The following is a 15,000-nucleotide window of genomic DNA, read 5'->3' on the forward strand; positions in this document are numbered from 1 at the left end:
TAATATTGATATGAAAACTCTTTATCGTTTTAGTCTTTTTAAGATCATAGGCTTTCACCAACTCCTCGATGTAATAAAGAGCCAGTTTCTGGTTATATATATATATATATATATATATATATATATATATATATATATATATATATATATATATATTTATATATATATATTTATGTATATATATATATATATTTATATATATATATATATATATATATATATATATATATATATATATATATATATATATATATATATATATATATATATATGTTACAGTCAATATCTAAATCCAGGCAATTTGTAAAGTGACTGAACTTTTCAGGCAATATGTGAATTGCCTGGTTCACCCAGTCAATTTACAAATCAGCTAAAAATAGCAGGCGATTTATAAAGTGACTAGAATTCTAATAGATTTTCTTGGCATATTGACTGAAATGAACCCCGGTATGGATATTCTGTCAGTTACCTATTGAAACTTTGTGTGCTGTTGTCTGGGTAGTACTCGCCGTCGCCAACCGCCCGTATAGCAACGCCTTTTCAGCTCTCTCAACAACCGTTGGGGGACCAAAGGGCTTCGCTCACCCTCGGGAAAATGACCAGTATCACTCACCTGCAACCTGCCGCAGACAGCTCTCCTCGTGAGGTGAACCTACTTCGTGCCCTTATGGACAGCTACTTCATGACCTTCAAAACCTCCATCAACGCCTCCACTCGTGACGAAGAGGACACCTATTCAACTTCAACCAAAGCTGACGTGAATGCCGTAGGACATACACGCGTATGAACGCCGTAGGCCTATGAATGCCGTAGGAAACCCGCCTACGAATGCCGTAGGACACACACGCCTATGAATGCCGTAGGACACACTCGCCTATGAATGCCGTAGGACACGCCTATGAATGCGTTAGGACACACACGCCTATGAATGCCGTAGGACACACTCGCGTACCCCGTGACGAGCCGGAGCGGTAACACAGCCACCCATCATCCACCACTCGCTCGCACCCGCACCCCAACCATCGACTGCTACAGCCACTCACTGCCGCTAATCGGCGCAGTTTTTACTACTACCTCTCCAGATTCAGGGCACCTATTTAACATGTTCAGTATGTCATTTTTAGAGGGGGAGCCATGTACCAACCATGTGTCACACAATTGTACATAATTCCTTTTGTATATATTATGCTTGTATCTGCGCTCTTCCCTCACACTAAAAAGAATCTGAATGATCATGTCTCCGGTTTTGCCCTGTATCATTGTCTGTCTCTCGAACATGTCACGTCCTGTTGCCTTAAGGTTTTGTATATAAAGGAGAGTGTTCCTTAATAAACAACTCAGTTGATTGCATCCTGCCTTTGAGTTCACAACCCTCTCTCGGCTTCGTTACAGCGTGTATGAAGGACTAGTACTTACACACAAAGCATGGCATGTTCTGAGGAAGCATTTTTTTTTTACCAGAAATAGATGTTGAAGTAAAACTCTGATTCTTTTAAAATTACTACTGCTTAAAATTTAATACTAGAGTCTGATAGAGGAACTCAAAGTAGCATCATCTGTAAAAAGATAAATTGAATCGGCATTATTACATCCTCAGAAATTATGATGTTCTTTAGTGTGTTGACGTTAAAAAGACGAAATGATAAAAGTCAAGAACCTGTTTATTTTGTGCAAATTGATAAGTTGGACACAAGAAAACGTATTCATATTACTATGGGACATGGTGGAAGACATAAAATAGTCATTGCATTATTAAGATATGCAAATGTTACTCGAGATACTGTAGGACTGTTCAAATCTTTGTGTTCAGTGTCAAAAGACTTGGAAAAGATTTACGACCAATTTTGTAAAATCAGGTGGATCTTGTTGACATGCAGTCTTGTATGAAAGGTAAATATAAGTGGATAATGTATCAAGATCACCGAAAAAAGATCTTGCTTATTTTGTCCCTTAACTTCCAAAAGGGCACTGATGATGCATTCCAACAAATGGACATATTTTTAATGTTTGGGCCATCTCAAATTCTTGAAAGGAATAATGGCAGTAAATTTACATTTGACATTTCGGAACTTAAACTTCTTTGGCCAGTCTTGTTAATGTTTCATGGTAAACCAAGTCATATTCAGTGTCCGGGATCAATTGAAGGCCTTAATTGTGATAAAAAACACAAGCTAATTTCATAGGTAATAATGAATGATTAAGTGAGTGGCCCATAAGACTCGAAAGTTTGTGGAGTTTCAAGAGAACATCTGTTACCACTCTTGATTCAAACAATACCCATACAAAGCAATCTTTGGTGTTGAGGCCAGAGTAGGTCTACGCTCAACTAAACTTTCAGAGGAAGTTTTGAAGACAATGGTTACTGAAGATGATTTACTTGGAACTTACACTTTTCCCTCAGACTCTAAATTGATTTAGTCTCATTTTGTTGTGACATTTTATTATTTCATTGTTTTATTATCACATTATATTGTCAAGTAGGTATTATTTTCATATTTCATTGTCACGAAGATTTAAGAAATAAAATTTTTATCAAGTATAATGTTTGTTTGCTTATATCTTTCCGATAGTAGTCAATATGCCAAGAAAATATATTATGATTTTAGTCACTTTATAAATTGTGTGCAATTTTTAGCTGATTTGTAAATTGACTGGGTGAACCAGGCTATTCATATATTCCCTGAAAAGTTCAGTCACTTTACAAACTATCTGGCTTTTGATGTTGACTCTAGTATTAAATTTTAAGCAGTAGTAATTTAAAAAAAATCAGAGTTTTATTCGACATCTATTTCTGGTAAAAAAAAAAAAAAAATGCTTCCTCAGAACATGCCATACTTTGTATGTAAATTCTAGTCTTTCATACATGCACAATAAAAAACTACCCAGACAACAGCACACAAAGTTTCAATAGGTAAACTGACAGAATATCCGTACCGGGGTTCATTTCAGTCAATATGCCAAGAAAATCTATTAGAATTTCAGTCATTTTATAAATTGCCTGCTATTTTTAGCTAATTTGTAAATTGACTGGGTGAACCAGGAAATTCACATATTGCCTGAAAAGTTCAGTCACTTTACAAATTGGATTTAGATATTGACTGTAACATATATATATAGATATATATATATATATATATATATATATATATATATATATATATATATATATATATATATATATATATGTATGTATGTATTATATATATATATATATATATATATATATATATATATATATATATATATATATATATATATATATATATATATATATATATATATATACTTTTCTCCTGTAACTATGAGATGCAACCACTCGGAAAACAACAATTTCCAAACAATTGTTCAAAGTTTCGTATTTAATTTAGGGAAAGGGGGAGATGGTAGGAAGGGGTAAATAAGTGTGCGTCTGCCTGTGCTTGTTTGCACCTTTCTATCTAATTATTTGGGCGTCATTTTTGACGTGTCGCGTACACTGGTATTATCATAATGGATATTATCTCTAACACACCTATGTTGACCTGACTATTTGTCTAAGGAACAAGAATCTGTAAAGTACGTTTTCCTTATTTGATTGGACTGTCCAAATTAATATTGCAAACTTCAATATTAGAGATGGAATTTTGGGGATAAAGATATATATTTGTAATGATATGGAAATTAAATAGATTGAAAAAAATAGTGAGGAATAAAATGATTCAGGGGAATAAAATATGAATTAATTATTGACGACAATCAGTTTAATATAGGCATATTGTTTAATCAGAATTTATGATATTTCCTGAAGTTATGGATATATGACAACTTCAATTAGAAGGTTTTGATTACAATGACAATGTTTGGTTATACATTACTAAATTTTCTAAATAATTTGTTCATAATATTTCATGTTACATTCATACTTACAATTATATTGTCGGATTTTATCAATGGTGTAAATATCATATGAACATTAATTGTTTTCTTATGGAATATTAAATGACATCCCAATAGAAAAAAAAAGTATTTTTAAATACCAAAAAAGAAAAAAAATACTTTATTCCACATAAAATTGGTTCATCTGAAATATTAAACGGCATTGTAATAAAAATTTGATGAAAATTGTGAGGTCTGTGTAACCATGGGATGGGATCGCAGATCCGTTGGCAGCTATTTTGCGGAAGTAGGCAGATTTTGACAGACTACATCTTGTGCTGGAGAGTGGCCTTGGCATAAGGTAACAGCAAGCACCCGTGTCTACCGAAAATCCCACGCTCGTACCTGCATCATGTAAAAAGAAAAGATTAGCGACAGAGGAGGCCACCACCACAAGTGATGGCCTACATATACTCTTTTGGCCACAGACAACCGCTCGAATATTTCTTTGCAGCAGCCCTAGATCTGGAGTGGTAGTAGCATAACTGCTGCTGTTAGGCGTCAATAAGTGGTTGTAAAGGGCGTTGGTTGGGACCTGAGCGAGTGGTGGGTGGTCGACAGTTTTGTACCCACTCTAGCCTGTTACGCGGTGGGCGTCTCTGTCCTACCACATTCACTTAAGATTCAGTCGATGTTCAATACCGTTCCACTTCGTCAGAAGTGGAGGCATTGATGGGGTCTATAAGGTGGCGAAGTGGCTGTCCATATGGATGTCAAGTTTGGTTACCAGATACTTCATGGGAAAATATGAATATCGAGGATGTCAGCGTGTACAGGTTCAGTTAAGCGCCATATATATATATATATATATATATATATATATATATATATATATATATATATATATATATATATATATATATATATATATATATATATACTGTATTTATACGTATACATTCACACACACACACACACGCATATATATATATATATATATATATATATATATATATATATATATATATATATATATATATATATATATGTATGTATGTATGTATGTATGTATATATATATATATATATATATATATATATATATATATATATATATATATATATGTATGTATGTATGCATGTATGTATGTATGTATATATATATATATATATATATATATATATATACATATATATATATATATATATATATATATATAAATATATATATATATATATATATATATATATATGCATATATATATATATAATATAATATATATATATATATATATATATATATATATATATATATATATATATATATATATATATATATATATATGTGTGTGTGTGTATATGTGTGTCTGCGTGTGTGTGAAGAGAGAGAGAGAGAGAGAGAGAGAGAGAGAGAGAGAGAGAGAGAGAGAGAGAGAGAGAGAGTGTGTCTCTTTAATACCATCCGAAAAAATATTTTATAAATGTTATATACCAGATAGCTATCTCTCTTATGTTTCATTCTCCCTGGGGACATTTCGGATATATTAAAATGTCTGATTCAATCTTCTTCAATTTCAGTCTGTTCGTGTTCTGTCTCCCTGCAGCTTCTAAGTACACACAAACGGACAAACAAACTAAAAAAGGTTACCTTTCTTTTCTCAAAACTTCAAAATTGCATTCAATGTTTTATTTCATGTTGAACAGGCTGAAATAATTATCTTTTTATAGCTTACACATGAAAGATCTATTTTATCTTTGTTACTGTTATTAAAATATTTTTTATTTCATTTTAATTGTTTATTACTTTTCTTGCATTTTAGTTATTTCCTTGTTTATTTCCTCACTTAACTATTTTTCTGCTTTTTCAACTAGGTGTGTAGCTTAGCTAATAATAATAATAATAATAATGATAATAATAATAATAATAATAATAATAATAATAATAATAATAATAATAATAATGAAATATCCCAGACTTCTTGTGGATTTTATTTTCTTTCCTTTACTTTATCAATTCAACATTGTTAAATACATTCATTTTTTTCCAATCTTCAAATAATTCAAATAAGAGGATTATAGAAGAAACAAAGATAAGGATAGCCAGAGGATCAAAGTGCCTTTGGTCATTGAAAGAGATTTTCAATTCCAAAAACCTGAGTAGGACAGCTAAATCAATAACCTATATAACAATAGTCCGGCCTATCTTCACTTATGGTTGTGAAACATAACGGTTAACTAAAGAATCTGAGAGAAGACTTTTAGTATTTGAAAATGGAGTATTGAGGAGAATGTACGAAAACAATGAGATTTTTCTAAAAAAAACACAACCGTGATTTGAGACAGTTATCAGACCTGCCCTTAATCACCAATATCATACGAGCAAAAAGGTTATGGTTGGCTGGAGAAGTAGCCTGAATGGAGGAGAGCAGGATTGCCAGGGGAGTGATGCTTCAGAGGGAAAACGACCCGTGGGGAGACCTCGTAGAGTTGGAAAGTGAATTTTTAAAGAGAATTGGAACATCTGGACCTGGAACACTTAACCTGTGGCATGATATCACACTGAATAGGGAACAGTAGAAGTCTTGTAGAGGCGGGTAAGGACCACATGGGGCCGCAGCCAGTGGAGTGAGTGAGTGACTAAGTTATACTTATTCTTACTTTTTATATAGCTTCATCATTATCTCGTGATTTTTTTCTCTCTCTGTTCTCCTATATTTTTTCAGCGAATTTTAGTTATTTGAAACAGATAAATATTTATATCAATATTCTAATTATCCATAGATATAATAATAAATTCTTTATTTATCATTAGGTGTTGTAGTAGCATATTTGAAACATACCTGCCCTGCAACCTTCTGGAGTGTGGTCGAAACCCGCTCAAACTCGATATTCTGTGCGTGAGTCGTTAGGTTGTAACTGAGAAGCGAGGTGAATGCAACTAACTTTATGTCAACAGATAACGAGTTTATATACAACAGGTTTAAGACAAGAAGGTCACAAAAAAATACGAAACAATTCTTTTAAAGTCAGCCTTTTAATGATGAGGTTTACAGAGAGATATAAAATAAAAAAGAAAATACTGTTCCTGTGCACGAGCGTGTGGAACAGGTGCGGTAGTTTTATTGTAGTGTCTGCAAACTCACCATCCATGTGATATTAGGAGAGGGAGTGGGAGACCCTATAGGTCTACCTGCTGAGTCATCAGCAGCCATTGTCTGGCTTATTCTTTCCACATTCTACTCTGTCCTCATAGAGCTGACAATACTGAGATTACCAAATAAATCATCTTCTCTCAAGGAGTTAATCATTGCACTGTAATTGATCAGTGGCTATTTCCTCTTGGTAAGGGTTGAAGAGACTCTTCAGATGTGGTAAGCAGTACTTCTAGGAGAAGGACACTACAAAATCAAACTATTGTTCTCTAGTGTTGGGTAGTGACTTAGCTTCTGTACATAGTCGACCACTGTTTCGGGGTAGGGATCTCATGCTTGAGGGTATACTCAGACACACTATTTTATCTTATTTTTTGTAGTTTATATATAAGCGTTCTATTTTAATGTTGTTATTGTTCCCAACATATATTGTTTTAATTGATCATAACTTCTTTTGAGTTATTTTATTTCCTTGCTTCCTTTCCTCACTTGTCTATTTTTCCCTGTTGAAGACCTTAGGCTTATAGCATTCTTCTTTCTCATCTGTGGTTGTAGTTCACCTAATAATAATAATGATAATAATAATATTAATAATAGTAATAATAATAATAATAATAATAATAATAATAATAATAATAATAATAATAATAATAATAATAATGATAATAATAATAATAATAATAATAATAATAATAATAATAAAGTAATTAACCTTCCATATCATGATTAAAAAATATATATAGTGTTACCTAAATATTAGATTTGGTATTCTTTATTCCTATCAGGTGATTCTGTCACAAGGAATTACAAATAAATCTCCTTTCTAAGAAAATATATGTCTATAAATATCTAAAAGTATTTTGAGCCTTTTACAATAACCTTTGTTTTTCAATCAAATATTCTTGTCAAAGTCATTCACTTGTTTACCAGTTATAGATAATTGTCACTAACAAACACGTGAAGAATATTCCATATCAAATTGAAAAGATTCTATTGTTCATATTTACCACTATATTATCACATGTTATGGTTCTTCGCCTCAGAACTCAAAGGACTTTCGTTCCATTCAATTTCCATTGCTTCGAGATTTATGGTAAACTGGTCAAAATAAGTCAGTTAACGTTCCCATATTAGAGGTTATCAGTCTCACATAAGATACACTAAATCCTATATATATATATATATATATATATATATATATATATATATATATATAATATATATATATATATATTATATATATATATATATATATATTAGGACCTTTCTTTTTAAAGTCATTCTGAATAAAAGTATTGAATTCAGTTACTTATACAGAAAAGTCATCACTCGAAAAGTAAGGTAAACAAAAATGTTGCGTCGAGTCAATAATATTATTATAATTGAGTCATGACAAGAGATGATGTTTAATGAAATCCTAAAATGTTTATTCAACAATATTAGTATGAACTCATCTGTTAAAAAAAAAATTGTATGTACCATTGGGCACAGGAATTCCTATTACATCCTGCTCTGAAGAAGTGAATCCTGTCACACCCTTGCTGAGCGAAGAGTTCCTGTGTGTAGCCCTATTGCCCACCACTAATGTCATCTGTCCCTACACTATATGCTTGGTTACTCTCGGCGCAGCAAGGGTGTGACAGGGTTTATTTTCTCAAAGTATGTTGTGCTAGGAATTCCCGTGTTCAACTGTACATTCTTACTATGATTATTTCAGTGCTACTGTCGTGTTTCTAAATCAAGTACCGTTCAATAACAATATTTAGATGATCCTATAATGGAATGATATATATTGTACAGTACTGCTAGCATCTTAAGATAGAAAACACATAAAGAATCCTAGCATATGTATCAACAATATGATTAAACAAAAAATCACTCGTAATTACCTGAATGAGTCACGTGATCCACAATAACAATATCATATGGTCTTTTAAAATATTCAAACCTATTGTAGTAATATAACCATTAGTCCATGTCAATCAAAATGCGAACCAAACACAACATAATTAGTCTCAAAATATCTCTAAAACCTAAGGCCTCCCAAAAATATACAACTTTCACAAGTAACTAAATCACGCGTTCAGGGAATCAACAAACTCTTGTATGTGTTTAAATGAAAAGAAAGACCCTAGGCAATGGTCTGATTTAATAGCAAATTGAAATATGGACAAAAGAGAATGTATTTTATTTACAAAACACGAATGCATGTTGATTACCATGTGGATGTCAATCAATTCAGCGAAACCGTTAAATGAGTTATTGCTTGATATTGCTCTACATACAGGCAGCGGTAGTCAGTTTGTTAGTTAAGCATTCTTCTGCAGTCATTTTAGGCAAGGGAATAGCTGTATTGAGAGAGAGAGAGAGAGAGAGAGAGAGAGAGAGAGAGAGAGAGAGAGAGAGAGAGAGAGGGAGGGAGAGAGAGAGAGAGAGAGAGAGAGAGAGAGAGAGAGAGAGAGAGAGAGATCCTGCTTGTCGTAAAGTGCCATCTGACTCGTAAAAGAGTCCTGGCTTGAATGAAAGTCTAATGGTTTTATCATTGTGACAACGGCTTGGGTGAATATGGAAAGTTGTTCAGGAGATGCAGCATCAAGTTAGAAGTGCGTAAATGGGTTTACCGAGTAATTGGATATGGAGGGAGAGGAATAATCGATGATGGTAGATCGGGGAACCAGTCCCTGGTTTTAAGATACCTTGCTAAATTTTTATGTAGATATGTTGCAACACGAGACCAAGAAATAATGGAAAAAAAAAAGTAAGGATTATTTACCATGAAATTATGGTTGTATGGTAAAGTTAATGAATATATACAATTAGAGTTTATGTAAGGATTTCTCTTGGACGAATCTAGAAATATGAATATAATGAACTTATCAAATGAATAATAATATTCTTTGATATATATATATATATATATATATATATATATATATATATATATATATATATATATATATATATATATATACATGTATATATATATATATATATATATATATATATATATATATATATATATATATATATATATATATATATGTATATATAAATAGAGACTATTGTGATGGGAAAATTGTAAGGTTTATCTATCAAGAATTTATGGTTATAAGTGAAATTGATCAAGTAGTGATAAATATTAGAAAACATCACAATGCTTAAATGAAAATAAGTCAAGATACAAAATGCTGTTATGAAAAGGAATTTTCTTTTCAATTTACATCTCTGTTGAGGGACCAGGAAAGAAATAAACGAACAAAGGGAACAGAAATAAATAAAATTAACATGAAAATATTAATATGCATTAACAAAAAGAGTTTCGTCTTTAGATATCAATCGTCCTGACGAAAGCAAATGATTAATGAATTAATGTTATGGACAACAGACTCTAAGATTAATCTAAAAAGCAAACAGAAAATAGAACCAACAAGATTAAATGATTAAAAGGAGATTTATGTTACCCTAAAATCAACGACAAAATCAACAGATTTTTTTTCACCTTTTTTAAAATATTGTTGACTGAGGATTTTGTGGTTTATGCCATTCTTTCATTGGAAAAATTCCCTCCACCATTTTCCGAGGTTGAAATCTGAGCCGACTGCACTCTATAATAATTACTGAGAAACCAGATATAAAAAATCCGAATGTTTCTGGTGATATCCCCTCCAAAATTGGGGAAAAGCGTATGCAGAAAAATAGATATATATGGATGTATATGCGTAAAATCTGAATCAGTAATTTATACCATCATGATTTACTGCAGTATATGAAAATACAATTCAAAATAAAAATATAAATGAAATGAAGCACTTCAAGAGGAAAACTCAATTTCCAATTATTTGAAAATCTGTCAGAATCTCAAAACTATCACAATTTTTCTCAGTTTAAGAGGAATGAAGTCAATAACCACAAACGTATATTACAAATATCGTTTTCCACCTTAATTAGTATCCTCCATTTGATAAGGTGGAAGGTTTTCCTCTGTTTTACCACTAAAAAAAGGAAATATTTTCTTTCCTAACAATAACTCGTGGTAAATACGAACAAAATCTTTTCCGAACCCAATAAATAATACGTCCAGATATCCTTAAACAAAAAAAAAAGTGTCTGTTAAACGATGATTTTTTTTTTCTTTTTTTTTTTTTTTAAACGAAATTATAAATGTGGATATGCCTTTTTGCTATAGTTCACCTAGAACCTTTTCATTCATCAGATAAACAGATTCTGAGCCTCCAGGAGTTTAATCTTCATCCATTGAAGTGTTTTTAACCAATCCTCTGTGCCATAACACTTCAGTTTCATTGGGCCATTATAAGGCGAAGAAAGGAACGTTATTGGGGCAAAATTATAGTATTGTTTCGCATAGATAAAGACACAGTAGTCATGAAGTTTCTGTTATGCCTTCTTATTCTGATTTTATTGAAAGATTTCTTTGGGAAACGTTTTTTTTCTCTGGGTCTAATGAAAATAGTTCACAAGATCATCAAATCTTACTTAAATCTCTCTCTCTCTCTCTCTCTCTCTCTCTCTCTCTCTCTCTCTCTCTCTCTCTCTCTCTCTCCACCCTTTACTCATCTTGATAGCACCGACCGATCTCTATATCGGTCGATCCTCTACACTTCCCCTTCCTAAAAGTCTCTAAAACAAAGCGTATCCTTTCGCTATTGATCATTTCAAAGCACACATGTACGTAGGGAGTTTTGACAAAAGAAACTATCGTAATTTGTTTAGCGTTTCTTCTTTTGATTAATTGTAAAGGGATAACTTTGATAAATAACTTAATTAAGTCTACGAATATTTATCTACTTTATTCAAAAATGCGTACTGGCAAAATTCATTCATTAGTTTCCTAGTAATTGTGAGCAACATATAATATAGATAGTTTGAATTTGCTACCTAATGATATACTTTTCGAAATGAATTAAAAATCGGTGGTAATAATCTTAGATTCCTCAATTAATGAAAATAAGATATTTATAATATTGAAAGAATATGCTAACCAGCATTTATTTTCAATCAGCTTTGTAGAGCGTAGCAAAGGATTTGAGGTCCCGGTGGATGAGTTGGTAAAGAGGTCTCCCTCCCCCTTACCCTGGTGAGTTAGCGATAATTTTAAATATATAATTTCGTGTCTTTAATTTCTGACATTTATTGTGAGGCATCCACTCTCTTGGAAGGTAGGAGGAGGGCACATTTTCAGAAAGGGTCCCTTTCTCCTCTACCTACACCAATGCTGCTTTTTCTAACGGTGAAAATTACTGTATATTTAAAATTATAATAATGTTTCTGCAATCAACTTTGCAAAACACCCAAAGATTCATTAGCAAAACTATAAACATTCAAGAACTTACTTGTAAGTTGTGTCATTAACATCTTGCAATCTTACTTGTGTATAGGCTTGGATCTACCTTACCCCCCCCCCCCCCCTTCCCCCCCGCCCCCCTCCCCCCATTAGTGACATAGAACAACCTCATTCCTGAACTCTTGACTCAAAAATGGCACTCAGCACCACCACTATTTTTCTCCCATGGAAATTTCTCTCTTTTCTGATGTCCCTCCTGAAAAACATGTTCCAAAGTTGAAATTACTAGAGGATTTATATGTTACCGAAAATATGCAAGATCCGTTATTATTATTATTATTATTATTATTATTATTATTATTATTATTATTATTATTATTATTATTATTACCACTTTCTAAGCTACAGTCCTAGTTGGAAAAGCAGGATACTATAAGCCAAGTGGCTCCACCATGAAAAAATAGCCCAGTGAGGAAAGGATACAAGGAAAAATTGAATATTTTAAGAACAGTAACATTAAAATAAATATGTCCTATACAAAATATAAAAACTTTAACAAAACAATAGGAAGGGGAATAAGATAGATTAGTGTGCCCGAGTGTACCCTCAAGCAAGAGAACTAACCCAAGACAGCGGAATACCTTGGTACAGAGGCTATGGCACTACCTAAGGCTAGAGAACAATGGTTTGACTTTGGAGTGTCCTTCTCCTGGTAAAGCTGCTCAATATAGCTAAAGAGTCTCTTCTATCCCTAATTTGCATAATTCAGAGTAAATTTGTATACTAACCAATACTTCAGCTAATATATATATATATATATATATATATATATATATATATATATATATATATATATAACTCTGAAAAAATACAGTATATATGTACATTGTCTAATAATCTTTGTTATTTTGCATAATAACAGTTATAAACTGGGTTATTCTTTAAAATAACTGAACAATTCCAGTAAATATTTACGATACATAAGATTATAGACTTGTACCTATCCACCATATTGCAGAAAGGTAAAGGCCTGCGGAATCCATGGTCGTTTGCTTGAGTAACTATTTCACCTATAAGTATTTACTACCACCACCCTTCTGTTCGCATTTCCTCTATAAATACCTAGCTAGTTTATTTTTTCTTTATTTTTACACTTTTTGTATTACTAGTGTTACATTTTAACAGTCATATCATATATATATATATATATATATATATATATATATATATATATATATATATATATATATATATATATATATATATATATATTTGGCAAATATTCACTTTTATTTTGTTATATCAAATAAAAAGTTTCGCCCAAAGAGTCCATTTGCTATATAAATAGATAGGTGGATTTCAAATAAATCTTTGCTTCAACTGTAACGAAGGCACACGCAACTTTCCTTGTTGTCCCTCCAATGTTATTTTCAATACATCATACATTTTAAGCAGCTTTTTCAACATTGCCCATTTCCAGTACAATTACTTGAGTGAGAATTGTGTCGTATTCCTCTCTCTGCATCAAGCCATGTACTTTGCTTGCTTCATTTCTCCATTCTTTACGATGGACGAATAAAACCACTGATTCCTTTCCTCCATTCCTTGAAACTACGAGTTCTTGTCTCGACAAGAATAAAGATATCATTTACCTAATATTGTATCTTGCCGTTACAATCTAAATGCTTAGAGTTATGGCGTAAGTCATTATTGATACTGAGTCAATAACAGCAAATTTGTTTTCTTACGCTGTTTATAATCGTTATATTGCAAAATTAATAGGATTAACAATTATTATCATTTACTGGAATTGTGCAATGATTATGCATATAACTGAAGTATCGGTTAGGATACAAATTGACTAGAAATTATGCATAACAATGGATTTAGCATATCTATGATAAAATTATACACACACACACACACACACACACACACACACACATATATATATATATATATATATATATATATATATATATATATATATGTATATATATATATATATATATATATATATATATATATATATATATATATATGTATATATATATATATATATATATATATATGTGTGTGTGTGTGTGTGTGTGTGTGTGTGTATATATATATATATATATATATATATATATATATATATATATATATATATATATATATATATATATATATATATATATATGTGTGTGTATATATATATATATATATATATATATATATATATATATATATATACATATATATATATATATATATATATATATATATATATATATATATATATATATACATATATCCAATAATAACTACAAATGCAGCATTCTCTAGTCCACTGACGGACAGAGGCCTCACACATATCCTTATTCATGTCTTGGGACTGGCTAACTTATAACACCGCCCTGGCTACAGTGAGTTGGTGATGGTGGGAGACTTGTCGGATCACTCCCATCAAACCAACCTAGTGTGCGTAGCTCTGATTAGTATTTCACGGTTGTAATAATTCTTCACTAAAACTCTAGGATAAATTAATCTAATTACATAATGGAAAATTATTATTTTACTGAAAGGAAGAAACGTCAAACTTAAGCATAAATCTTAAGTGTTCTGGGTATTTATGCAAAACATTATTATATGAGAGAAATATTTTTTCAGGTGCTCTGCATGAATTATTAATATTATTTTTTATTTTCTT

Source organism: Palaemon carinicauda, chromosome 29 (assembly GCF_036898095.1).
Source record: "Palaemon carinicauda isolate YSFRI2023 chromosome 29, ASM3689809v2, whole genome shotgun sequence".
Lineage (NCBI taxonomy): Eukaryota > Metazoa > Arthropoda > Malacostraca > Decapoda > Palaemonidae > Palaemon > Palaemon carinicauda.